Consider the following 25,650-nt stretch of genomic DNA (forward strand, 5'->3'; position numbering starts at 1 on the left):
AACACGAGTGCAGAAGGGTGACTTGAGCAGCCCCTGCTGGCGGAAGGAGCTTACTGCACCTGGTATTCCCAGGTAGTCTCACATCCAAGTACTAACCAGGCCGGAGTCTGCTTAACTTCCGAGATCAGACGAGATCGGGCGTTTTCAGACTAGTATGGCCGTAGGCACTGGCCCCTGCCTTTTCTCCCCACTTCAAGGCGTGCTGGCCAGCCACATTTTCTTTGCTGCTCTTTCTCTTGATCCCCTTTGTTTTTTTTTTCTCTCTTTTCTCTTTGCTCTTCCTCCTCCGTGCGTGCTTCCCTCCCTCCCTCCAGCTAGCCCTTGCCCACCAGGCTCCTGTCGTCTCCCACATCCCCACACAGGCCAACTGCAAGACCTCCCCCTGCTTCATAGGGCTGCAGCCTGCATTCTCTCATCCTTCCACACTCCTCCACGCCTCCATTTCGGAATGGCAGGCAGTGACCAGTGGGGTACCGCAGGGATCAGTACTGGGACCGCAGCTTTTTACAATATATGTTCATGATATAGAAGATGCTATTAGCAATAACATTAGCAAATTTGCTGATGATACTGAGCTGGGTGGCAGGGTGAAATGTGATGAGGATGTTAGGAGATTACCGGGTGACCTGGACAAGTTAGGTGAGTGGTCAGATGCATGGCAGATGCACTTTAATGTGGATAAATGGATGCTTATCCACTTTGGTGGCAAGAACAGGAAGGCAGATTACTACCTAAATGGAATCAATTTCAGTCAAGGGACAGTACCGAGAGATCTGGGGGTTCTTGTACACCACTCAATGAAGGTAAGCATGCAGGTACAGCAGGTAGTGAAGAAGGCTAATAGCATGCTGGCCTTCATAACAAGAGGGATCGAGTACAGAAGCAAAGAGGTTCTTCTGCAGGTGTACAGGGCCCTGGTGAGACCACACCTGGAGTACTGTGTGCAGTTCTGGTCTCCAAATTTGAGGAGAGACATTCTGGCTATTGAGGGAGTGCAGCGTAGGTTGACGAGGTCAATTCCTGGAATGGCGGGATTACCTTACACTGAAAGACTGGAGCGACTGGGCTTGTGTACCCTTGAGTTTAGAAGACTGAGAGGGGATCTGGTTGAGACATATAAGATTATCAAAGGATTGGACACTCTGGCGGCAGGAAACGTGAGTGCCGAAACAGAGGACACAGCTTAAAAATACGGGGTAGACCGTTTAGGACAGAGATGAGGAGAAACGTCTTCACCCAGAGAGTGGTGGCTGTGTGGAACGCTCTGCCCCAGAGGGCAGTGGAGGCCCAGTCTCTGGATTCATTGAAGAAAGAGTTGGACAGAGCTCTCAAGGATAGTGGAATCAAGGCTTATGGAGATAAGGCAGGAACAGGATACTGATTAAGGATGATCAGCCATGATCATATTGAATGGTGGTGCAGGCTCCAAGGGCAGAATGGCCAACTCCTGCACCTATTGTCTATTGTCCTCCTTTCCTGACTGCCAGCCGCAGACAGCGTGCAGCCCCAATCCCTTTCTTTCCGTCTTTCTTGCTGATTTTGGCAGCGCTCCGCTCTCCTCCCCTCCCTGTCTCCTGCCTGCAGGAGACTGATGCCAGGCACAGCGGCAGCAAAAATAACCTGTCGCTGCATTGCGTGCGTGGCCCAACACGAGTGCAGAGGGGTGACTTGAGCAGCCCCTGCTGGCGGAAAAAGCCTACTGCACCTGGTATTCCCAGGCGGTCTCCCATCCAAGCACTAACCAGGCCTGAGTTTGCTTAGCTTCCGAGATCATACGAGATCGGGCGTTTTCAGACTAGTATGGCCTTAGGCGCTGGCCCCTGCCTTTTCTCCCCACTTCAAGGCGTGCTGGCCAGCCACATTTTCTTTGCTGCTCTTTCTCTTGACCCCCTTTGTTTTTTTTTTCTCTCTTTTCTCTTTGCTCTTCCTCCTCCGTGCGTGCTTCCCTCCCTCCCTCCCTCCCTCCCTCCAGCTAGCCCTTGCCCACCAGGCTCCTGTCGTCTCCCACATCCCCACACAGGCCAACTGCAAGACCTCCCCCTGCTTCATAGGGCTGCAGCCTGCATTCTCTCATCCTTCCACACTCCTCCACGCCTCCATTTCGGAATGGCAGGCAGTGACCAGTGGGGTACCGCAGGGATCAGTACTGGGACCGCAGCTTTTTACAATATATGTTCATGATATAGAAGATGCTATTAGCAATAACATTAGCAAATTTACTGATGATACTGAGCTGGGTGGCAGGGTGAAATGTGATGAGGATGTTAGGCGATTACCGGGTGACCTGGACAAGTTAGGTGAGTGGTCAGATGCATGGCAGATGCACTTTAATGTGGATAAATGGATGCTTATCCACTTTGGTGGCAAGAACAGGAAGGCAGATTACTACCTAAATGGAATCAATTTCGGTCAAGGGACAGTACCGAGAGATCTGGGGGTTCTTGTACACCACTCAATGAAGGTCAGCATGCAGGTACAGCAGGTAGTGAAGAAGGCTAATAGCATGCTGGCCTTCATAACAAGAGGGATCGAGTACAGAAGCAAAGAGGTTCTTCTGCAGGTGTACAGGGCCCTGGTGAGACCACACCTGGAGTACTGTGTGCAGTTCTGGTCTCCAAATTTGAGGAGAGACATTCTGGCTATTGAGGGAGTGCAGCGTAGGTTGACGAGATCAATTCCTGGAATGGCGGGATTACCTTACACTGAAAGACTGGAGCGACTGGGCTTGTGTACCCTTGAGTTTAGAAGACTGAGAGGGGATCTGGTTGAGACATATAAGATTATCAAAGGATTGGACACTCTGGCGGCAGGAAACGTGAGTGCCGAAACAGAGGACACAGCTTAAAAATACGGGGTAGACCGTTTAGGACAGAGATGAGGAGAAACGTCTTCACCCAGAGAGTGGTGGCTGTGTGGAACGCTCTGCCCCAGAGGGCAGTGGAGGCCCAGTCTCTGGATTCATTGAAGAAAGAGTTGGACAGAGCTCTCAAGGATAGTGGAATCAAGGCTTATGGAGATAAGGCAGGAACAGGATACTGATTAAGGATGATCAGCCATGATCATATTGAATGGTGGTGCAGGCTCCAAGGGCAGAATGGCCAACTCCTGCACCTATTGTCTATTGTCCTCCTTTCCTGACTGCCAGCCGCAGACAGCGTGCAGCCCCAATCCCTTTCTTTCCGTCTTTCTTGCTGATTTTGGCAGCGCTCCGCTCTCCTCCCCTCCCTGTCTCCTGCCTGCAGGAGACTGATGTCAGGCACAGCGGCAGCAAAAATAACCTGTCGCTGCATTGCGTGCGCGGCCCAACACGACTGCAGAGGGGTGACTTGAGCAGCCCCTGCTGGCGGAAAAAGCCTACAGCACCTGGTATTCCCAGGCGGTCTCCCATCCAAGCACTAACCAGGCCTGAGTTTGCTTAGCTTCCGAGATCATACGAGATCGGGCGTTTTCAGACTAGTATGGCCGTAGGCGCTGGCCCCTGCCTTTTCTCCCCACTTCAAGGCGTGCTGGCCAGCCACATTTTCTTTGCTGCTCTTTCTCTTGACCCCCTTTGTTTTTTTTTTCTCTCTTTTCTCTTTGCTCTTCCTCCTCCGTGCGTGCTTCCCTCCCTCCCTCCAGCTAGCCCTTGCCCACCAGGCTCCTGTCGTCTCCCACATCCCCACACAGGCCAACTGCAAGACCTCCCCCTGCTTCATAGGGCTGCAGCCTGCATTCTCTCATCCTTCCACACTCCTCCACGCCTCCATTTCGGAATGGCAGGCAGTGACCAGTGGGGTACCGCAGGGATCAGTACTGGGACCGCAGCTTTTTACAATATATGTTCATGATATAGAAGATGCTATTAGCAATAACATTAGCAAATTTACTGATGATACTGAGCTGGGTGGCAGGGTGAAATGTGATGAGGATGTTAGGCGATTACCGGGTGACCTGGACAAGTTAGGTGAGTGGTCAGATGCATGGCAGATGCACTTTAATGTGGATAAATGGATGCTTATCCACTTTGGTGGCAAGAACAGGAAGGCAGATTACTACCTAAATGGAATCAATTTCGGTCAAGGGACAGTACCGAGAGATCTGGGGGTTCTTGTACACCACTCAATGAAGGTCAGCATGCAGGTACAGCAGGTAGTGAAGAAGGCTAATAGCATGCTGGCCTTCATAACAAGAGGGATCGAGTACAGAAGCAAAGAGGTTCTTCTGCAGGTGTACAGGGCCCTGGTGAGACCACACCTGGAGTACTGTGTGCAGTTCTGGTCTCCAAATTTGAGGAGAGACATTCTGGCTATTGAGGGAGTGCAGCGTAGGTTGACGAGGTCAATTCCTGGAATGGCGGGATTACCTTACACTGAAAGACTGGAGCGACTGGGCTTGTGTACCCTTGAGTTTAGAAGACTGAGAGGGGATCTGGTTGAGACATATAAGATTATCAAAGGATTGGACATTCTGGCGGCAGGAAACGTGAGTGCCGAAACAGAGGACACAGCTTAAAAATACAGGGTAGACCGTTTAGGACAGAGATGAGGAGAAACGTCTTCACCCAGAGAGTGGTGGCTGTGTGGAATGCTCTGCCCCAGAGGGCAGTGGAGGCCCAGTCTCTGGATTCATTGAAGAAAGAGTTGGACAGAGCTCTCAAGGATAGTGGAATCAAGGCTTATGGAGATAAGGCAGGAACAGGATACTGATTAAGGATGATCAGCCATGATCATATTGAATGGTGGTGCAGGCTCCAAGGGCAGAATGGCCAACTCCTGCACCTATTGTCTATTGTCCTCCTTTCCTGACTGCCAGCCGCAGACAGCGTGCAGCCCCAATCCCTTTCTTTCCGTCTTTCTTGCTGATTTTGGCAGCGCTCCGCTCTCCTCCCCTCCCTGTCTCCTGCCTGCAGGAGACTGATGCCAGGCACAGCGGCAGCAAAAATAACCTGTCGCTGCATTGCGTGCGTGGCCCAACACGAGTGCAGATGGGTGACTTGAGCAGCCCCTGCTGGCGGAGAAAGCCTACTGCACCTGGTATTTCCAGGCCGTCTCCCATCCAAGTACTAACCAGGCCTGAGTCTGCTTAGCTTCCGAGATCAGACGAGATCGGACGTTTTCAGACTAGTATGGCCGTAGGTGCCGGCCCCTGCCTTTTCTCCCCACTTCAAGGCGTGCTGGCCAGCCACATTTTCTTTGCTGCTCTTTCTCTTGATCCCTTTTGTTTTTTTTTTCTCTCTTTTCTCTTTGCTCTTCCTCCTCCGTGCGTGCTTCCCTCCCTCCCTCCCTCCAGCTAGCCCTTGCCCACCAGGCTCCTGTCGTCTCCCACATCCCCACACAGGCCAACTGCAAGACCTCCCCCTGCTTCATAGGGCTGCAGCCTGCATTCTCTCATCCTTCCACACTCCTCCACGCCTCCATTTCGGAATGGCAGGCAGTGACCAGTGGGGTACCGCAGGGATCAGTACTGGGACCGCAGCTTTTTACAATATATGTTCATGATATAGAAGATGCTATTAGCAATAACATTAGCAAATGTACTGATGATACTGAGCTGGGTGGCAGGGTGAAATGTGATGAGGATGTTAGGAGATTACCGGGTGACCTGGACAAGTTAGGTGAGTGGTCAGATGCATGGCAGATGCACTTTAATGTGGATAAATGGATGCTTATCCACTTTGGTGGCAAGAACAGGAAGGCAGATTACTACCTAAATGGAATCAATTTCGGTCAAGGGACAGTACCGAGAGATCTGGGGGTTCTTGTACACCACTCAATGAAGGTCAGCATGCAGGTACAGCAGGTAGTGAAGAAGGCTAATAGCATGCTGTCCTTCATAACAAGAGGGATCGAGTACAGAAGCAAAGAGGTTCTTCTGCAGGTGTACAGGGCCCTGGTGAGACCACACCTGGAGTACTGTGTGCAGTTCTGGTCTCCAAATTTGAGGAGAGACATTCTGGCTATTGAGGGAGTGCAGCGTAGGTTGACGAGGTCAATTCCTGGAATGGCGGGATTACCTTACACTGAAAGACTGGAGCGACTGGGCTTGTGTACCCTTGAGTTTAGAAGACTGAGAGCGGATCTGGTTGAGACATATAAGATTATCAAAGGATTGGACACTCTGGCGGCAGGAAACGTGAGTGCCGAAACAGAGGACACAGCTTAAAAATACGGGGTAGACCGTTTAGGACAGAGATGAGGAGAAACGTCTTCACCCAGAGAGTGGTGGCTGTGTGGAATGCTCTGCCCCAGAGGGCAGTGGAGGCCCAGTCTCTGGATTCATTGAAGAAAGAGTTGGACAGAGCTCTCAAGGATAGTGGAATCAAGGCTTATGGAGATAAGGCAGGAACAGGATACTGATTAAGGATGATCAGCCATGATCATATTGAATGGTGGTGCAGGCTCCAAGGGCAGAATGGCCAACTCCTGCACCTATTGTCTATTGTCCTCCTTTCCTGACTGCCAGCCGCAGACAGCGTGCAGCCCCAATCCCTTTCTTTCCGTCTTTCTTGCTGATTTTGGCAGCGCTCCGCTCTCCTCCCCTCCCTGTCTCCTGCCTGCAGGAGACTGATGCCAGGCACAGCGGCAGCAAAAATAACCTGTCGCTGCATTGCGTGCGTGGCCCAACACGAGTGCAGAAGGGTGACTTGAGCAGCCCCTGCTGGCGGAAGGAGCTTACTGCACCTGGTATTCCCAGGTAGTCTCACATCCAAGTACTAACCAGGCCGGAGTCTGCTTAACTTCCGAGATCAGACGAGATCGGGCGTTTTCAGACTAGTATGGCCGTAGGCACTGGCCCCTGCCTTTTCTCCCCACTTCAAGGCGTGCTGGCCAGCCACATTTTCTTTGCTGCTCTTTCTCTTGATCCCCTTTGTTTTTTTTTTCTCTCTTTTCTCTTTGCTCTTCCTCCTCCGTGCGTGCTTCCCTCCCTCCCTCCCTCCCTCCCTCCCTCCAGCTAGCCCTTGCCCACCAGGCTCCTGTCGTCTCCCACATCCCCACACAGGCCAACTGCAAGACCTCCCCCTGCTTCATAGGGCTGCAGCCTGCATTCTCTCATCCTTCCACACTCCTCCACGCCTCCATTTCGGAATGGCAGGCAGTGACCAGTGGGGTACCGCAGGGATCAGTACTGGGACCGCAGCTTTTTACAATATATGTTCATGATATAGAAGATGCTATTAGCAATAACATTAGCAAATTTGCTGATGATACTGAGCTGGGTGGCAGGGTGAAATGTGATGAGGATGTTAGGAGATTACCGGGTGACCTGGACAAGTTAGGTGAGTGGTCAGATGCATGGCAGATGCACTTTAATGTGGATAAATGGATGCTTATCCACTTTGGTGGCAAGAACAGGAAGGCAGATTACTACCTAAATGGAATCAATTTCAGTCAAGGGACAGTACCGAGAGATCTGGGGGTTCTTGTACACCACTCAATGAAGGTAAGCATGCAGGTACAGCAGGTAGTGAAGAAGGCTAATAGCATGCTGGCCTTCATAACAAGAGGGATCGAGTACAGAAGCAAAGAGGTTCTTCTGCAGGTGTACAGGGCCCTGGTGAGACCACACCTGGAGTACTGTGTGCAGTTCTGGTCTCCAAATTTGAGGAGAGACATTCTGGCTATTGAGGGAGTGCAGCGTAGGTTGACGAGGTCAATTCCTGGAATGGCGGGATTACCTTACACTGAAAGACTGGAGCGACTGGGCTTGTGTACCCTTGAGTTTAGAAGACTGAGAGGGGATCTGGTTGAGACATATAAGATTATCAAAGGATTGGACACTCTGGCGGCAGGAAACGTGAGTGCCGAAACAGAGGACACAGCTTAAAAATACGGGGTAGACCGTTTAGGACAGAGATGAGGAGAAACGTCTTCACCCAGAGAGTGGTGGCTGTGTGGAACGCTCTGCCCCAGAGGGCAGTGGAGGCCCAGTCTCTGGATTCATTGAAGAAAGAGTTGGACAGAGCTCTCAAGGATAGTGGAATCAAGGCTTATGGAGATAAGGCAGGAACAGGATACTGATTAAGGATGATCAGCCATGATCATATTGAATGGTGGTGCAGGCTCCAAGGGCAGAATGGCCAACTCCTGCACCTATTGTCTATTGTCCTCCTTTCCTGACTGCCAGCCGCAGACAGCGTGCAGCCCCAATCCCTTTCTTTCCGTCTTTCTTGCTGATTTTGGCAGCGCTCCGCTCTCCTCCCCTCCCTGTCTCCTGCCTGCAGGAGACTGATGCCAGGCACAGCGGCAGCAAAAATAACCTGTCGCTGCATTGCGTGCGTGGCCCAACACGAGTGCAGAGGGGTGACTTGAGCAGCCCCTGCTGGCGGAAAAAGCCTACTGCACCTGGTATTCCCAGGCGGTCTCCCATCCAAGCACTAACCAGGCCTGAGTTTGCTTAGCTTCCGAGATCATACGAGATCGGGCGTTTTCAGACTAGTATGGCCTTAGGCGCTGGCCCCTGCCTTTTCTCCCCACTTCAAGGCGTGCTGGCCAGCCACATTTTCTTTGCTGCTCTTTCTCTTGACCCCCTTTGTTTTTTTTTTCTCTCTTTTCTCTTTGCTCTTCCTCCTCCGTGCGTGCTTCCCTCCCTCCCTCCAGCTAGCCCTTGCCCACCAGGCTCCTGTCGTCTCCCACATCCCCACACAGGCCAACTGCAAGACCTCCCCCTGCTTCATAGGGCTGCAGCCTGCATTCTCTCATCCTTCCACACTCCTCCACGCCTCCATTTCGGAATGGCAGGCAGTGACCAGTGGGGTACCGCAGGGATCAGTACTGGGACCGCAGCTTTTTACAATATATGTTCATGATATAGAAGATGCTATTAGCAATAACATTAGCAAATTTACTGATGATACTGAGCTGGGTGGCAGGGTGAAATGTGATGAGGATGTTAGGCGATTACCGGGTGACCTGGACAAGTTAGGTGAGTGGTCAGATGCATGGCAGATGCACTTTAATGTGGATAAATGGATGCTTATCCACTTTGGTGGCAAGAACAGGAAGGCAGATTACTACCTAAATGGAATCAATTTCGGTCAAGGGACAGTACCGAGAGATCTGGGGGTTCTTGTACACCACTCAATGAAGGTCAGCATGCAGGTACAGCAGGTAGTGAAGAAGGCTAATAGCATGCTGGCCTTCATAACAAGAGGGATCGAGTACAGAAGCAAAGAGGTTCTTCTGCAGGTGTACAGGGCCCTGGTGAGACCACACCTGGAGTACTGTGTGCAGTTCTGGTCTCCAAATTTGAGGAGAGACATTCTGGCTATTGAGGGAGTGCAGCGTAGGTTGACGAGGTCAATTCCTGGAATGGCGGGATTACCTTACACTGAAAGACTGGAGCGACTGGGCTTGTGTACCCTTGAGTTTAGAAGACTGAGAGGGGATCTGGTTGAGACATATAAGATTATCAAAGGATTGGACATTCTGGCGGCAGGAAACGTGAGTGCCGAAACAGAGGACACAGCTTAAAAATACAGGGTAGACCGTTTAGGACAGAGATGAGGAGAAACGTCTTCACCCAGAGAGTGGTGGCTGTGTGGAATGCTCTGCCCCAGAGGGCAGTGGAGGCCCAGTCTCTGGATTCATTGAAGAAAGAGTTGGACAGAGCTCTCAAGGATAGTGGAATCAAGGCTTATGGAGATAAGGCAGGAACAGGATACTGATTAAGGATGATCAGCCATGATCATATTGAATGGTGGTGCAGGCTCCAAGGGCAGAATGGCCAACTCCTGCACCTATTGTCTATTGTCCTCCTTTCCTGACTGCCAGCCGCAGACAGCGTGCAGCCCCAATCCCTTTCTTTCCGTCTTTCTTGCTGATTTTGGCAGCGCTCCGCTCTCCTCCCCTCCCTGTCTCCTGCCTGCAGGAGACTGATGCCAGGCACAGCGGCAGCAAAAATAACCTGTCGCTGCATTGCGTGCGTGGCCCAACACGAGTGCAGATGGGTGACTTGAGCAGCCCCTGCTGGCGGAGAAAGCCTACTGCACCTGGTATTTCCAGGCCGTCTCCCATCCAAGTACTAACCAGGCCTGAGTCTGCTTAGCTTCCGAGATCAGACGAGATCGGACGTTTTCAGACTAGTATGGCCGTAGGTGCCGGCCCCTGCCTTTTCTCCCCACTTCAAGGCGTGCTGGCCAGCCACATTTTCTTTGCTGCTCTTTCTCTTGATCCCTTTTGTTTTTTTTTTCTCTCTTTTCTCTTTGCTCTTCCTCCTCCGTGCGTGCTTCCCTCCCTCCCTCCCTCCAGCTAGCCCTTGCCCACCAGGCTCCTGTCGTCTCCCACATCCCCACACAGGCCAACTGCAAGACCTCCCCCTGCTTCATAGGGCTGCAGCCTGCATTCTCTCATCCTTCCACACTCCTCCACGCCTCCATTTCGGAATGGCAGGCAGTGACCAGTGGGGTACCGCAGGGATCAGTACTGGGACCGCAGCTTTTTACAATATATGTTCATGATATAGAAGATGCTATTAGCAATAACATTAGCAAATGTACTGATGATACTGAGCTGGGTGGCAGGGTGAAATGTGATGAGGATGTTAGGAGATTACCGGGTGACCTGGACAAGTTAGGTGAGTGGTCAGATGCATGGCAGATGCACTTTAATGTGGATAAATGGATGCTTATCCACTTTGGTGGCAAGAACAGGAAGGCAGATTACTACCTAAATGGAATCAATTTCGGTCAAGGGACAGTACCGAGAGATCTGGGGGTTCTTGTACACCACTCAATGAAGGTCAGCATGCAGGTACAGCAGGTAGTGAAGAAGGCTAATAGCATGCTGTCCTTCATAACAAGAGGGATCGAGTACAGAAGCAAAGAGGTTCTTCTGCAGGTGTACAGGGCCCTGGTGAGACCACACCTGGAGTACTGTGTGCAGTTCTGGTCTCCAAATTTGAGGAGAGACATTCTGGCTATTGAGGGAGTGCAGCGTAGGTTGACGAGGTCAATTCCTGGAATGGCGGGATTACCTTACACTGAAAGACTGGAGCGACTGGGCTTGTGTACCCTTGAGTTTAGAAGACTGAGAGCGGATCTGGTTGAGACATATAAGATTATCAAAGGATTGGACACTCTGGCGGCAGGAAACGTGAGTGCCGAAACAGAGGACACAGCTTAAAAATACGGGGTAGACCGTTTAGGACAGAGATGAGGAGAAACGTCTTCACCCAGAGAGTGGTGGCTGTGTGGAATGCTCTGCCCCAGAGGGCAGTGGAGGCCCAGTCTCTGGATTCATTGAAGAAAGAGTTGGACAGAGCTCTCAAGGATAGTGGAATCAAGGCTTATGGAGATAAGGCAGGAACAGGATACTGATTAAGGATGATCAGCCATGATCATATTGAATGGTGGTGCAGGCTCCAAGGGCAGAATGGCCAACTCCTGCACCTATTGTCTATTGTCCTCCTTTCCTGACTGCCAGCCGCAGACAGCGTGCAGCCCCAATCCCTTTCTTTCCGTCTTTCTTGCTGATTTTGGCAGCGCTCCGCTCTCCTCCCCTCCCTGTCTCCTGCCTGCAGGAGACTGATGCCAGGCACAGCGGCAGCAAAAATAACCTGTCGCTGCATTGCGTGCGTGGCCCAACACGAGTGCAGAAGGGTGACTTGAGCAGCCCCTGCTGGCGGAAGGAGCTTACTGCACCTGGTATTCCCAGGTAGTCTCACATCCAAGTACTAACCAGGCCGGAGTCTGCTTAACTTCCGAGATCAGACGAGATCGGGCGTTTTCAGACTAGTATGGCCGTAGGCACTGGCCCCTGCCTTTTCTCCCCACTTCAAGGCGTGCTGGCCAGCCACATTTTCTTTGCTGCTCTTTCTCTTGATCCCCTTTGTTTTTTTTTTCTCTCTTTTCTCTTTGCTCTTCCTCCTCCGTGCGTGCTTCCCTCCCTCCCTCCCTCCCTCCCTCCCTCCAGCTAGCCCTTGCCCACCAGGCTCCTGTCGTCTCCCACATCCCCACACAGGCCAACTGCAAGACCTCCCCCTGCTTCATAGGGCTGCAGCCTGCATTCTCTCATCCTTCCACACTCCTCCACGCCTCCATTTCGGAATGGCAGGCAGTGACCAGTGGGGTACCGCAGGGATCAGTACTGGGACCGCAGCTTTTTACAATATATGTTCATGATATAGAAGATGCTATTAGCAATAACATTAGCAAATTTGCTGATGATACTGAGCTGGGTGGCAGGGTGAAATGTGATGAGGATGTTAGGAGATTACCGGGTGACCTGGACAAGTTAGGTGAGTGGTCAGATGCATGGCAGATGCACTTTAATGTGGATAAATGGATGCTTATCCACTTTGGTGGCAAGAACAGGAAGGCAGATTACTACCTAAATGGAATCAATTTCAGTCAAGGGACAGTACCGAGAGATCTGGGGGTTCTTGTACACCACTCAATGAAGGTAAGCATGCAGGTACAGCAGGTAGTGAAGAAGGCTAATAGCATGCTGGCCTTCATAACAAGAGGGATCGAGTACAGAAGCAAAGAGGTTCTTCTGCAGGTGTACAGGGCCCTGGTGAGACCACACCTGGAGTACTGTGTGCAGTTCTGGTCTCCAAATTTGAGGAGAGACATTCTGGCTATTGAGGGAGTGCAGCGTAGGTTGACGAGGTCAATTCCTGGAATGGCGGGATTACCTTACACTGAAAGACTGGAGCGACTGGGCTTGTGTACCCTTGAGTTTAGAAGACTGAGAGGGGATCTGGTTGAGACATATAAGATTATCAAAGGATTGGACACTCTGGCGGCAGGAAACGTGAGTGCCGAAACAGAGGACACAGCTTAAAAATACGGGGTAGACCGTTTAGGACAGAGATGAGGAGAAACGTCTTCACCCAGAGAGTGGTGGCTGTGTGGAACGCTCTGCCCCAGAGGGCAGTGGAGGCCCAGTCTCTGGATTCATTGAAGAAAGAGTTGGACAGAGCTCTCAAGGATAGTGGAATCAAGGCTTATGGAGATAAGGCAGGAACAGGATACTGATTAAGGATGATCAGCCATGATCATATTGAATGGTGGTGCAGGCTCCAAGGGCAGAATGGCCAACTCCTGCACCTATTGTCTATTGTCCTCCTTTCCTGACTGCCAGCCGCAGACAGCGTGCAGCCCCAATCCCTTTCTTTCCGTCTTTCTTGCTGATTTTGGCAGCGCTCCGCTCTCCTCCCCTCCCTGTCTCCTGCCTGCAGGAGACTGATGCCAGGCACAGCGGCAGCAAAAATAACCTGTCGCTGCATTGCGTGCGTGGCCCAACACGAGTGCAGAGGGGTGACTTGAGCAGCCCCTGCTGGCGGAAAAAGCCTACTGCACCTGGTATTCCCAGGCGGTCTCCCATCCAAGCACTAACCAGGCCTGAGTTTGCTTAGCTTCCGAGATCATACGAGATCGGGCGTTTTCAGACTAGTATGGCCTTAGGCGCTGGCCCCTGCCTTTTCTCCCCACTTCAAGGCGTGCTGGCCAGCCACATTTTCTTTGCTGCTCTTTCTCTTGACCCCCTTTGTTTTTTTTTTCTCTCTTTTCTCTTTGCTCTTCCTCCTCCGTGCGTGCTTCCCTCCCTCCCTCCAGCTAGCCCTTGCCCACCAGGCTCCTGTCGTCTCCCACATCCCCACACAGGCCAACTGCAAGACCTCCCCCTGCTTCATAGGGCTGCAGCCTGCATTCTCTCATCCTTCCACACTCCTCCACGCCTCCATTTCGGAATGGCAGGCAGTGACCAGTGGGGTACCGCAGGGATCAGTACTGGGACCGCAGCTTTTTACAATATATGTTCATGATATAGAAGATGCTATTAGCAATAACATTAGCAAATTTACTGATGATACTGAGCTGGGTGGCAGGGTGAAATGTGATGAGGATGTTAGGCGATTACCGGGTGACCTGGACAAGTTAGGTGAGTGGTCAGATGCATGGCAGATGCACTTTAATGTGGATAAATGGATGCTTATCCACTTTGGTGGCAAGAACAGGAAGGCAGATTACTACCTAAATGGAATCAATTTCGGTCAAGGGACAGTACCGAGAGATCTGGGGGTTCTTGTACACCACTCAATGAAGGTCAGCATGCAGGTACAGCAGGTAGTGAAGAAGGCTAATAGCATGCTGGCCTTCATAACAAGAGGGATCGAGTACAGAAGCAAAGAGGTTCTTCTGCAGGTGTACAGGGCCCTGGTGAGACCACACCTGGAGTACTGTGTGCAGTTCTGGTCTCCAAATTTGAGGAGAGACATTCTGGCTATTGAGGGAGTGCAGCGTAGGTTGACGAGGTCAATTCCTGGAATGGCGGGATTACCTTACACTGAAAGACTGGAGCGACTGGGCTTGTGTACCCTTGAGTTTAGAAGACTGAGAGGGGATCTGGTTGAGACATATAAGATTATCAAAGGATTGGACATTCTGGCGGCAGGAAACGTGAGTGCCGAAACAGAGGACACAGCTTAAAAATACAGGGTAGACCGTTTAGGACAGAGATGAGGAGAAACGTCTTCACCCAGAGAGTGGTGGCTGTGTGGAATGCTCTGCCCCAGAGGGCAGTGGAGGCCCAGTCTCTGGATTCATTGAAGAAAGAGTTGGACAGAGCTCTCAAGGATAGTGGAATCAAGGCTTATGGAGATAAGGCAGGAACAGGATACTGATTAAGGATGATCAGCCATGATCATATTGAATGGTGGTGCAGGCTCCAAGGGCAGAATGGCCAACTCCTGCACCTATTGTCTATTGTCCTCCTTTCCTGACTGCCAGCCGCAGACAGCGTGCAGCCCCAATCCCTTTCTTTCCGTCTTTCTTGCTGATTTTGGCAGCGCTCCGCTCTCCTCCCCTCCCTGTCTCCTGCCTGCAGGAGACTGATGCCAGGCACAGCGGCAGCAAAAATAACCTGTCGCTGCATTGCGTGCGTGGCCCAACACGAGTGCAGATGGGTGACTTGAGCAGCCCCTGCTGGCGGAGAAAGCCTACTGCACCTGGTATTTCCAGGCCGTCTCCCATCCAAGTACTAACCAGGCCTGAGTCTGCTTAGCTTCCGAGATCAGACGAGATCGGACGTTTTCAGACTAGTATGGCCGTAGGTGCCGGCCCCTGCCTTTTCTCCCCACTTCAAGGCGTGCTGGCCAGCCACATTTTCTTTGCTGCTCTTTCTCTTGATCCCTTTTGTTTTTTTTTTCTCTCTTTTCTCTTTGCTCTTCCTCCTCCGTGCGTGCTTCCCTCCCTCCCTCCCTCCAGCTAGCCCTTGCCCACCAGGCTCCTGTCGTCTCCCACATCCCCACACAGGCCAACTGCAAGACCTCCCCCTGCTTCATAGGGCTGCAGCCTGCATTCTCTCATCCTTCCACACTCCTCCACGCCTCCATTTCGGAATGGCAGGCAGTGACCAGTGGGGTACCGCAGGGATCAGTACTGGGACCGCAGCTTTTTACAATATATGTTCATGATATAGAAGATGCTATTAGCAATAACATTAGCAAATGTACTGATGATACTGAGCTGGGTGGCAGGGTGAAATGTGATGAGGATGTTAGGAGATTACCGGGTGACCTGGACAAGTTAGGTGAGTGGTCAGATGCATGGCAGATGCACTTTAATGTGGATAAATGGATGCTTATCCACTTTGGTGGCAAGAACAGGAAGGCAGATTACTACCTAAATGGAATCAATTTCGGTCAAGGGACAGTACCGAGAGATCTGGGGGTTCTTGTACACCACTCAATGAAGGTCAGCATGCAGGTACAGCAGGTAGTGAAGAAGGCTAATAGCATGCTGTCCTTCATAACAAGAGGGATCGAGTACAGAAGCAAAGAGGTTCTTCTGCAGGTGTACAGGGCCCTGGTGAGACCACACCTGGAGTACTGTGTGCAGTTCTGGTCTCCAAATTTGAGGAGAGACATTCTGGCTATTGAGGGAGTGCAGCGTAGGTTGACGAGGTCAATTCCTGGAATGGCGGGATTACCTTACACTGAAAGACTGGAGCGACTGGGCTTGTGTACCCTTGAGTTTAGAAGACTGAGAGCGGATCTGGTTGAGACATATAAGATTATCAAAGGATTGGACACTCTGGCGGCAGGAAACGTGAGTGCCGAAACAGAGGACACAGCTTAAAAATACGGGGTAGACCGTTTAGGACAGAGATGAGGAGAAACGTCTTCACCCAGAGAGTGGTGGCTGTGTGGAATGCTCTGCCCCAGAGGGCAGTGGAGGCCCAGTCTCTGGATTCATTGAAGAAAGAGTTGGACAGAGCTCTCAAGGATAGTGGAATCAAGGCTTATGGAGATAAGGCAGGAACAGGATACTGATTAAGGATGATCAGCCATGATCATATTGAATGGTGGTGCAGGCTCCAAGGGCAGAATGGCCAACTCCTGCACCTATTGTCTATTGTCCTCCTTTCCTGACTGCCAGCCGCAGACAGCGTGCAGCCCCAATCCCTTTCTTTCCGTCTTTCTTGCTGATTTTGGCAGCGCTCCGCTCTCCTCCCCTCCCTGTCTCCTGCCTGCAGGAGACTGATGCCAGGCACAGCGGCAGCAAAAATAACCTGTCGCTGCATTGCGTGCGTGGCCCAACACGAGTGCAGAAGGGTGACTTGAGCAGCCCCTGCTGGCGGAAGGAGCTTACTGCACCTGGTATTCCCAGGTAGTCTCACATCCAAGTACTAACCAGGCCGGAGTCTACTTAACTTCCGAGATCAGACGAGATCGGGCGTTTTCAGACTAGTATGGCCGTAGGCACTGGCCCCTGCCTTTTCTCCCCACTTCAAGGCGTGCTGGCCAGCCACATTTTCTTTGCTGCTCTTTCTCTTGATCCCCTTTGTTTTTTTTTTCTCTCTTTTCTCTTTGCTCTTCCTCCTCCGTGCGTGCTTCCCTCCCTCCCTCCCTCCCTCCCTCCCTCCAGCTAGCCCTTGCCCACCAGGCTCCTGTCGTCTCCCACATCCCCACACAGGCCAACTGCAAGACCTCCCCCTGCTTCATAGGGCTGCAGCCTGCATTCTCTCATCCTTCCACACTCCTCCACGCCTCCATTTCGGAATGGCAGGCAGTGACCAGTGGGGTACCGCAGGGATCAGTACTGGGACCGCAGCTTTTTACAATATATGTTCATGATATAGAAGATGCTATTAGCAATAACATTAGCAAATTTGCTGATGATACTGAGCTGGGTGGCAGGGTGAAATGTGATGAGGATGTTAGGAGATTACCGGGTGACCTGGACAAGTTAGGTGAGTGGTCAGATGCATGGCAGATGCACTTTAATGTGGATAAATGGATGCTTATCCACTTTGGTGGCAAGAACAGGAAGGCAGATTACTACCTAAATGGAATCAATTTCAGTCAAGGGACAGTACCGAGAGATCTGGGGGTTCTTGTACACCACTCAATGAAGGTAAGCATGCAGGTACAGCAGGTAGTGAAGAAGGCTAATAGCATGCTGGCCTTCATAACAAGAGGGATCGAGTACAGAAGCAAAGAGGTTCTTCTGCAGGTGTACAGGGCCCTGGTGAGACCACACCTGGAGTACTGTGTGCAGTTCTGGTCTCCAAATTTGAGGAGAGACATTCTGGCTATTGAGGGAGTGCAGCGTAGGTTGACGAGGTCAATTCCTGGAATGGCGGGATTACCTTACACTGAAAGACTGGAGCGACTGGGCTTGTGTACCCTTGAGTTTAGAAGACTGAGAGGGGATCTGGTTGAGACATATAAGATTATCAAAGGATTGGACACTCTGGCGGCAGGAAACGTGAGTGCCGAAACAGAGGACACAGCTTAAAAATACGGGGTAGACCGTTTAGGACAGAGATGAGGAGAAACGTCTTCACCCAGAGAGTGGTGGCTGTGTGGAACGCTCTGCCCCAGAGGGCAGTGGAGGCCCAGTCTCTGGATTCATTGAAGAAAGAGTTGGACAGAGCTCTCAAGGATAGTGGAATCAAGGCTTATGGAGATAAGGCAGGAACAGGATACTGATTAAGGATGATCAGCCATGATCATATTGAATGGTGGTGCAGGCTCCAAGGGCAGAATGGCCAACTCCTGCACCTATTGTCTATTGTCCTCCTTTCCTGACTGCCAGCCGCAGACAGCGTGCAGCCCCAATCCCTTTCTTTCCGTCTTTCTTGCTGATTTTGGCAGCGCTCCGCTCTCCTCCCCTCCCTGTCTCCTGCCTGCAGGAGACTGATGCCAGGCACAGCAGCAGCAAAAATAACCTGTCGCTGCATTGCGTGCGTGGCCCAACACGAGTGCAGAGGGGTGACTTGAGCAGCCCCTGCTGGCGGAAAAAGCCTACTGCACCTGGTATTCCCAGGCGGTCTCCCATCCAAGCACTAACCAGGCCTGAGTTTGCTTAGCTTCCGAGATCATACGAGATCGGGCGTTTTCAGACTAGTATGGCCTTAGGCGCTGGCCCCTGCCTTTTCTCCCCACTTCAAGGCGTGCTGGCCAGCCACATTTTCTTTGCTGCTCTTTCTCTTGACCCCCTTTGTTTTTTTTTTCTCTCTTTTCTCTTTGCTCTTCCTCCTCCGTGCGTGCTTCCCTCCCTCCCTCCCTCCCTCCCTCCAGCTAGCCCTTGCCCACCAGGCTCCTGTCGTCTCCCACATCCCCACACAGGCCAACTGCAAGACCTCCCCCTGCTTCATAGGGCTGCAGCCTGCATTCTCTCATCCTTCCACACTCCTCCACGCCTCCATTTCGGAATGGCAGGCAGTGACCAGTGGGGTACCGCAGGGATCAGTACTGGGACCGCAGCTTTTTACAATATATGTTCATGATATAGAAGATGCTATTAGCAATAACATTAGCAAATTTACTGATGATACTGAGCTGGGTGGCAGGGTGAAATGTGATGAGGATGTTAGGCGATTACCGGGTGACCTGGACAAGTTAGGTGAGTGGTCAGATGCATGGCAGATGCACTTTAATGTGGATAAATGGATGCTTATCCACTTTGGTGGCAAGAACAGGAAGGCAGATTACTACCTAAATGGAATCAATTTCGGTCAAGGGACAGTACCGAGAGATCTGGGGGTTCTTGTACACCACTCAATGAAGGTCAGCATGCAGGTACAGCAGGTAGTGAAGAAGGCTAATAGCATGCTGGCCTTCATAACAAGAGGGATCGAGTACAGAAGCAAAGAGGTTCTTCTGCAGGTGTACAGGGCCCTGGTGAGACCACACCTGGAGTACTGTGTGCAGTTCTGGTCTCCAAATTTGAGGAGAGACATTCTGGCTATTGAGGGAGTGCAGCGTAGGTTGACGAGATCAATTCCTGGAATGGCGGGATTACCTTACACTGAAAGACTGGAGCGACTGGGCTTGTGTACCCTTGAGTTTAGAAGACTGAGAGGGGATCTGGTTGAGACATATAAGATTATCAAAGGATTGGACACTCTGGCGGCAGGAAACGTGAGTGCCGAAACAGAGGACACAGCTTAAAAATACGGGGTAGACCGTTTAGGACAGAGATGAGGAGAAACGTCTTCACCCAGAGAGTGGTGGCTGTGTGGAACGCTCTGCCCCAGAGGGCAGTGGAGGCCCAGTCTCTGGATTCATTGAAGAAAGAGTTGGACAGAGCTCTCAAGGATAGTGGAATCAAGGCTTATGGAGATAAGGCAGGAACAGGATACTGATTAAGGATGATCAGCCATGATCATATTGAATGGTGGTGCAGGCTCCAAGGGCAGAATGGCCAACTCCTGCACCTATTGTCTATTGTCCTCCTTTCCTGACTGCCAGCCGCAGACAGCGTGCAGCCCCAATCCCTTTCTTTCCGTCTTTCTTGCTGATTTTGGCAGCGCTCCGCTCTCCTCCCCTCCCTGTCTCCTGCCTGCAGGAGACTGATGCCAGGCACAGCGGCAGCAAAAATAACCTGTCGCTGCATTGCGTGCGTGGCCCAACACGAGTGCAGAAGGGTGACTTGAGCAGCCCCTGCTGGCGGAAGGAGCTTACTGCACCTGGTATTCCCAGGTAGTCTCACATCCAAGTACTAACCAGGCCGGAGTCTGCTTAACTTCCGAGATCAGACGAGATCGGGCGTTTTCAGACTAGTATGGCCGTAGGCACTGGCCCCTGCCTTTTCTCCCCACTTCAAGGCGTGCTGGCCAGCCACATTTTCTTTGCTGCTCTTTCTCTTGATCCCCTTTGTTTTTTTTTTCTCTCTTTTCTCTTTGCTCTTCCTCCTCCGTGCGTGCTTCCCTCCCTCCCTCCCTCCCTCCCTCCCTCCAGCTAGCCCTTGCCCACCAGGCTCCTGTCGTCTCCCACATCCCCACACAGGCCAACTGCAAGACCTCCCCCTGCTTCATAGGGCTGCAGCCTGCATTCTCTCATCCTTCCACACTCCTCCACGCCTCCATTTCGGAATGGCAGGCAGTGACCAGTGGGGTACCGCAGGGATCAGTACTGGGACCGCAGCTTTTTACAATATATGTTCATGATATAGAAGATGCTATTAGCAATAACATTAGCAAATTTGCTGATGATACTGAGCTGGGTGGCAGGGTGAAATGTGATGAGGATGTTAGGAGATTACCGGGTGACCTGGACAAGTTAGGTGAGTGGTCAGATGCATGGCAGATGCACTTTAATGTGGATAAATGGATGCTTATCCACTTTGGTGGCAAGAACAGGAAGGCAGATTACTACCTAAATGGAATCAATTTCAGTCAAGGGACAGTACCGAGAGATCTGGGGGTTCTTGTACACCACTCAATGAAGGTAAGCATGCAGGTACAGCAGGTAGTGAAGAAGGCTAATAGCATGCTGGCCTTCATAACAAGAGGGATCGAGTACAGAAGCAAAGAGGTTCTTCTGCAGGTGTACAGGGCCCTGGTGAGACCACACCTGGAGTACTGTGTGCAGTTCTGGTCTCCAAATTTGAGGAGAGACATTCTGGCTATTGAGGGAGTGCAGCGTAGGTTGACGAGGTCAATTCCTGGAATGGCGGGATTACCTTACACTGAAAGACTGGAGCGACTGGGCTTGTGTACCCTTGAGTTTAGAAGACTGAGAGGGGATCTGGTTGAGACATATAAGATTATCAAAGGATTGGACACTCTGGCGGCAGGAAACGTGAGTGCCGAAACAGAGGACACAGCTTAAAAATACGGGGTAGACCGTTTAGGACAGAGATGAGGAGAAACGTCTTCACCCAGAGAGTGGTGGCTGTGTGGAACGCTCTGCCCCAGAGGGCAGTGGAGGCCCAGTCTCTGGATTCATTGAAGAAAGAGTTGGACAGAGCTCTCAAGGATAGTGGAATCAAGGCTTATGGAGATAAGGCAGGAACAGGATACTGATTAAGGATGATCAGCCATGATCATATTGAATGGTGGTGCAGGCTCCAAGGGCAGAATGGCCAACTCCTGCACCTATTGTCTATTGTCCTCCTTTCCTGACTGCCAGCCGCAGACAGCGTGCAGCCCCAATCCCTTTCTTTCCGTCTTTCTTGCTGATTTTGGCAGCGCTCCGCTCTCCTCCCCTCCCTGTCTCCTGCCTGCAGGAGACTGATGCCAGGCACAGCGGCAGCAAAAATAACCTGTCGCTGCATTGCGTGCGTGGCCCAACACGAGTGCAGAAGGGTGACTTGAGCAGCCCCTGCTGGCGGAAGGAGCTTACTGCACCTGGTATTCCCAGGTAGTCTCACATCCAAGTACTAACCAGGCCGGAGTCTGCTTAACTTCCGAGATCAGACGAGATCGGGCGTTTTCAGACTAGTATGGCCGTAGGCACTGGCCCCTGCCTTTTCTCCCCACTTCAAGGCGTGCTGGCCAGCCACATTTTCTTTGCTGCTCTTTCTCTTGATCCCCTTTGTTTTTTTTTTCTCTCTTTTCTCTTTGCTCTTCCTCCTCCGTGCGTGCTTCCCTCCCTCCCTCCCTCCCTCCCTCCCTCCAGCTAGCCCTTGCCCACCAGGCTCCTGTCGTCTCCCACATCCCCACACAGGCCAACTGCAAGACCTCCCCCTGCTTCATAGGGCTGCAGCCTGCATTCTCTCATCCTTCCACACTCCTCCACGCCTCCATTTCGGAATGGCAGGCAGTGACCAGTGGGGTACCGCAGGGATCAGTACTGGGACCGCAGCTTTTTACAATATATGTTCATGATATAGAAGATGCTATTAGCAATAACATTAGCAAATTTGCTGATGATACTGAGCTGGGTGGCAGGGTGAAATGTGATGAGGATGTTAGGAGATTACCGGGTGACCTGGACAAGTTAGGTGAGTGGTCAGATGCATGGCAGATGCACTTTAATGTGGATAAATGGATGCTTATCCACTTTGGTGGCAAGAACAGGAAGGCAGATTACTACCTAAATGGAATCAATTTCAGTCAAGGGACAGTACCGAGAGATCTGGGGGTTCTTGTACACCACTCAATGAAGGTAAGCATGCAGGTACAGCAGGTAGTGAAGAAGGCTAATAGCATGCTGGCCTTCATAACAAGAGGGATCGAGTACAGAAGCAAAGAGGTTCTTCTGCAGGTGTACAGGGCCCTGGTGAGACCACACCTGGAGTACTGTGTGCAGTTCTGGTCTCCAAATTTGAGGAGAGACATTCTGGCTATTGAGGGAGTGCAGCGTAGGTTGACGAGGTCAATTCCTGGAATGGCGGGATTACCTTACACTGAAAGACTGGAGCGACTGGGCTTGTGTACCCTTGAGTTTAGAAGACTGAGAGGGGATCTGGTTGAGACATATAAGATTATCAAAGGATTGGACACTCTGGCGGCAGGAAACGTGAGTGCCGAAACAGAGGACACAGCTTAAAAATACGGGGTAGACCGTTTAGGACAGAGATGAGGAGAAACGTCTTCACCCAGAGAGTGGTGGCTGTGTGGAACGCTCTGCCCCAGAGGGCAGTGGAGGCCCAGTCTCTGGATTCATTGAAGAAAGAGTTGGACAGAGCTCTCAAGGATAGTGGAATCAAGGCTTATGGAGATAAGGCAGGAACAGGATACTGATTAAGGATGATCAGCCATGATCATATTGAATGGTGGTGCAGGCTCCAAGGGCAGAATGGCCAACTCCTGCACCTATTGTCTATTGTCCTCCTTTCCTGACTGCCAGCCGCAGACAGCGTGCAGCCCCAATCCCTTTCTTTCCGTCTTTCTTGCTGATTTTGGCAGCGCTCCGCTCTCCTCCCCTCCCTGTCTCCTGCCTGCAGGAGACTGATGCCAGGCACAGCGGCAGCAAAAATAACCTGTCGCTGCATTGCGTGCGTGGCCCAACACGAGTGCAGAGGGGTGACTTGAGCAGCCCCTGCTGGCGGAAAAAGCCTACTGCACCTGGTATTCCCAGGCGGTCTCCCATCCAAGCACTAACCAGGCCTGAGTTTGCTTAGCTTCCGAGATCATACGAGATCGGGCGTTTTCAGACTAGTATGGCCTTAGGCGCTGGCCCCTGCCTTTTCTCCCCACTTCAAGGCGTGCTGGCCAGCCACATTTTCTTTGCTGCTCTTTCTCTTGACCCCCTTTGTTTTTTTTTTCTCTCTTTTCTCTTTGCTCTTCCTCCTCCGTGCGTGCTTCCCTCCCTCCCTCCCTCCCTCCCTCCAGCTAGCCCTTGCCCACCAGGCTCCTGTCGTCTCCCACATCCCCACACAGGCCAACTGCAAGACCTCCCCCTGCTTCATAGGGCTGCAGCCTGCATTCTCTCATCCTTCCACACTCCTCCACGCCTCCATTTCGGAATGGCAGGCAGTGACCAGTGGGGTACCGCAGGGATCAGTACTGGGACCGCAGCTTTTTACAATATATGTTCATGATATAGAAGATGCTATTAGCAATAACATTAGCAAATTTACTGATGATACTGAGCTGGGTGGCAGGGTGAAATGTGATGAGGATGTTAGGCGATTACCGGGTGACCTGGACAAGTTAGGTGAGTGGTCAGATGCATGGCAGATGCACTTTAATGTGGATAAATGGATGCTTATCCACTTTGGTGGCAAGAACAGGAAGGCAGATTACTACCTAAATGGAATCAATTTCGGTCAAGGGACAGTACCGAGAGATCTGGGGGTTCTTGTACACCACTCAATGAAGGTCAGCATGCAGGTACAGCAGGTAGTGAAGAAGGCTAATAGCATGCTGGCCTTCATAACAAGAGGGATCGAGTACAGAAGCAAAGAGGTTCTTCTGCAGGTGTACAGGGCCCTGGTGAGACCACACCTGGAGTACTGTGTGCAGTTCTGGTCTCCAAATTTGAGGAGAGACATTCTGGCTATTGAGGGAGTGCAGCGTAGGTTGACGAGATCAATTCCTGGAATGGCGGGATTACCTTACACTGAAAGACTGGAGCGACTGGGCTTGTGTACCCTTGAGTTTAGAAGACTGAGAGGGGATCTGGTTGAGACATATAAGATTATCAAAGGATTGGACACTCTGGCGGCAGGAAACGTGAGTGCCGAAACAGAGGACACAGCTTAAAAATACGGGGTAGACCGTTTAGGACAGAGATGAGGAGAAACGTCTTCACCCAGAGAGTGGTGGCTGTGTGGAACGCTCTGCCCCAGAGGGCAGTGGAGGCCCAGTCTCTGGATTCATTGAAGAAAGAGTTGGACAGAGCTCTCAAGGATAGTGGAATCAAGGCTTATGGAGATAAGGCAGGAACAGGATACTGATTAAGGATGATCAGCCATGATCATATTGAATGGTGGTGCAGGCTCCAAGGGCAGAATGGCCAACTCCTGCACCTATTGTCTATTGTCCTCCTTTCCTGACTGCCAGCCGCAGACAGCGTGCAGCCCCAATCCCTTTCTTTCCGTCTTTCTTGCTGATTTTGGCAGCGCTCCGCTCTCCTCCCCTCCCTGTCTCCTGCCTGCAGGAGACTGATGTCAGGCACAGCGGCAGCAAAAATAACCTGTCGCTGCATTGCGTGCGCGGCCCAACACGACTGCAGAGGGGTGACTTGAGCAGCCCCTGCTGGCGGAAAAAGCCTACTGCACCTGGTATTCCCAGGCGGTCTCCCATCCAAGCACTAACCAGGCCTGAGTTTGCTTAGCTTCCGAGATCATACGAGATCGGGCGTTTTCAGACTAGTATGGCCGTAGGCGCTGGCCCCTGCCTTTTCTCCCCACTTCAAGGCGTGCTGGCCAGCCACATTTTCTTTGCTGCTCTTTCTCTTGACCCCCTTTGTTTTTTTTTTCTCTCTTTTCTCTTTGCTCTTCCTCCTCCGTGCGTGCTTCCCTCCCTCCCTCCAGCTAGCCCTTGCCCACCAGGCTCCTGTCGTCTCCCACATCCCCACACAGGCCAACTGCAAGACCTCCCCCTGCTTCATAGGGCTGCAGCCTGCATTCTCTCATCCTTCCACACTCCTCCACGCCTCCATTTCGGAATGGCAGGCAGTGACCAGTGGGGTACCGCAGGGATCAGTACTGGGACCGCAGCTTTTTACAATATATGTTCATGATATAGAAGATGCTATTAGCAATAACATTAGCAAATTTACTGATGATACTGAGCTGGGTGGCAGGGTGAAATGTGATGAGGATGTTAGGCGATTACCGGGTGACCTGGACAAGTTAGGTGAGTGGTCAGATGCATGGCAGATGCACTTTAATGTGGATAAATGGATGCTTATCCACTTTGGTGGCAAGAACAGGAAGGCAGATTACTACCTAAATGGAATCAATTTCGGTCAAGGGACAGTACCGAGAGATCTGGGGGTTCTTGTACACCACTCAATGAAGGTCAGCATGCAGGTACAGCAGGTAGTGAA

The 25,650-nt window shown here is 51.6% G+C and overlaps 7 non-coding genes and 9 pseudogenes across 7 annotated transcripts; all 16 read right to left on the minus strand.

Annotated features, from left to right (window-relative positions):
• Window positions 1–47: 47 nt before the first annotated feature.
• Window positions 48–166, minus strand: LOC140471323 (5S ribosomal RNA). Its single transcript, XR_011956971.1, has one exon. It is a non-coding gene; the product is annotated as a 5S ribosomal RNA (ribosomal RNA).
• Window positions 167–1,693: 1,527 nt separating this feature from the next.
• LOC140471426 (5S ribosomal RNA) lies at window positions 1,694–1,812 on the minus strand (annotated as a pseudogene).
• A 1,539-nt stretch (window positions 1,813–3,351) lies between these two features.
• Window positions 3,352–3,470, minus strand: LOC140469489 (5S ribosomal RNA). The gene has a single exon (XR_011956125.1). It is a non-coding gene; the product is annotated as a 5S ribosomal RNA (ribosomal RNA).
• Window positions 3,471–4,997: 1,527 nt separating this feature from the next.
• Window positions 4,998–5,116, minus strand: LOC140471569 (5S ribosomal RNA; annotated as a pseudogene).
• A 1,531-nt stretch (window positions 5,117–6,647) lies between these two features.
• On the minus strand, window positions 6,648–6,766 carry LOC140471330 (5S ribosomal RNA). Its single transcript, XR_011956972.1, has one exon. It is a non-coding gene; the product is annotated as a 5S ribosomal RNA (ribosomal RNA).
• A 1,543-nt stretch (window positions 6,767–8,309) lies between these two features.
• Window positions 8,310–8,428, minus strand: LOC140471432 (5S ribosomal RNA; annotated as a pseudogene).
• A 1,527-nt stretch (window positions 8,429–9,955) lies between these two features.
• On the minus strand, window positions 9,956–10,074 carry LOC140471580 (5S ribosomal RNA; annotated as a pseudogene).
• A 1,531-nt stretch (window positions 10,075–11,605) lies between these two features.
• On the minus strand, window positions 11,606–11,724 carry LOC140471333 (5S ribosomal RNA). Its single transcript, XR_011956973.1, has one exon. It is a non-coding gene; the product is annotated as a 5S ribosomal RNA (ribosomal RNA).
• Window positions 11,725–13,267: 1,543 nt separating this feature from the next.
• LOC140471441 (5S ribosomal RNA) lies at window positions 13,268–13,386 on the minus strand (annotated as a pseudogene).
• Window positions 13,387–14,913: 1,527 nt separating this feature from the next.
• LOC140471587 (5S ribosomal RNA) lies at window positions 14,914–15,032 on the minus strand (annotated as a pseudogene).
• Window positions 15,033–16,563: 1,531 nt separating this feature from the next.
• Window positions 16,564–16,682, minus strand: LOC140471690 (5S ribosomal RNA; annotated as a pseudogene).
• A 1,543-nt stretch (window positions 16,683–18,225) lies between these two features.
• LOC140471463 (5S ribosomal RNA) lies at window positions 18,226–18,344 on the minus strand (annotated as a pseudogene).
• A 1,539-nt stretch (window positions 18,345–19,883) lies between these two features.
• Window positions 19,884–20,002, minus strand: LOC140471337 (5S ribosomal RNA). The gene has a single exon (XR_011956975.1). It is a non-coding gene; the product is annotated as a 5S ribosomal RNA (ribosomal RNA).
• Window positions 20,003–21,545: 1,543 nt separating this feature from the next.
• LOC140471341 (5S ribosomal RNA) lies at window positions 21,546–21,664 on the minus strand. The gene has a single exon (XR_011956976.1). It is a non-coding gene; the product is annotated as a 5S ribosomal RNA (ribosomal RNA).
• Window positions 21,665–23,207: 1,543 nt separating this feature from the next.
• LOC140471474 (5S ribosomal RNA) lies at window positions 23,208–23,326 on the minus strand (annotated as a pseudogene).
• Window positions 23,327–24,865: 1,539 nt separating this feature from the next.
• On the minus strand, window positions 24,866–24,984 carry LOC140470936 (5S ribosomal RNA). The gene has a single exon (XR_011956803.1). It is a non-coding gene; the product is annotated as a 5S ribosomal RNA (ribosomal RNA).
• Between the last annotated feature and the right edge of the window lie 666 nt (window positions 24,985–25,650).

The sequence above is a fragment of the Chiloscyllium punctatum genome, chromosome 3 (genome assembly GCF_047496795.1).
Source record: "Chiloscyllium punctatum isolate Juve2018m chromosome 3, sChiPun1.3, whole genome shotgun sequence".
Classification (NCBI taxonomy): domain Eukaryota; kingdom Metazoa; phylum Chordata; class Chondrichthyes; order Orectolobiformes; family Hemiscylliidae; genus Chiloscyllium; species Chiloscyllium punctatum.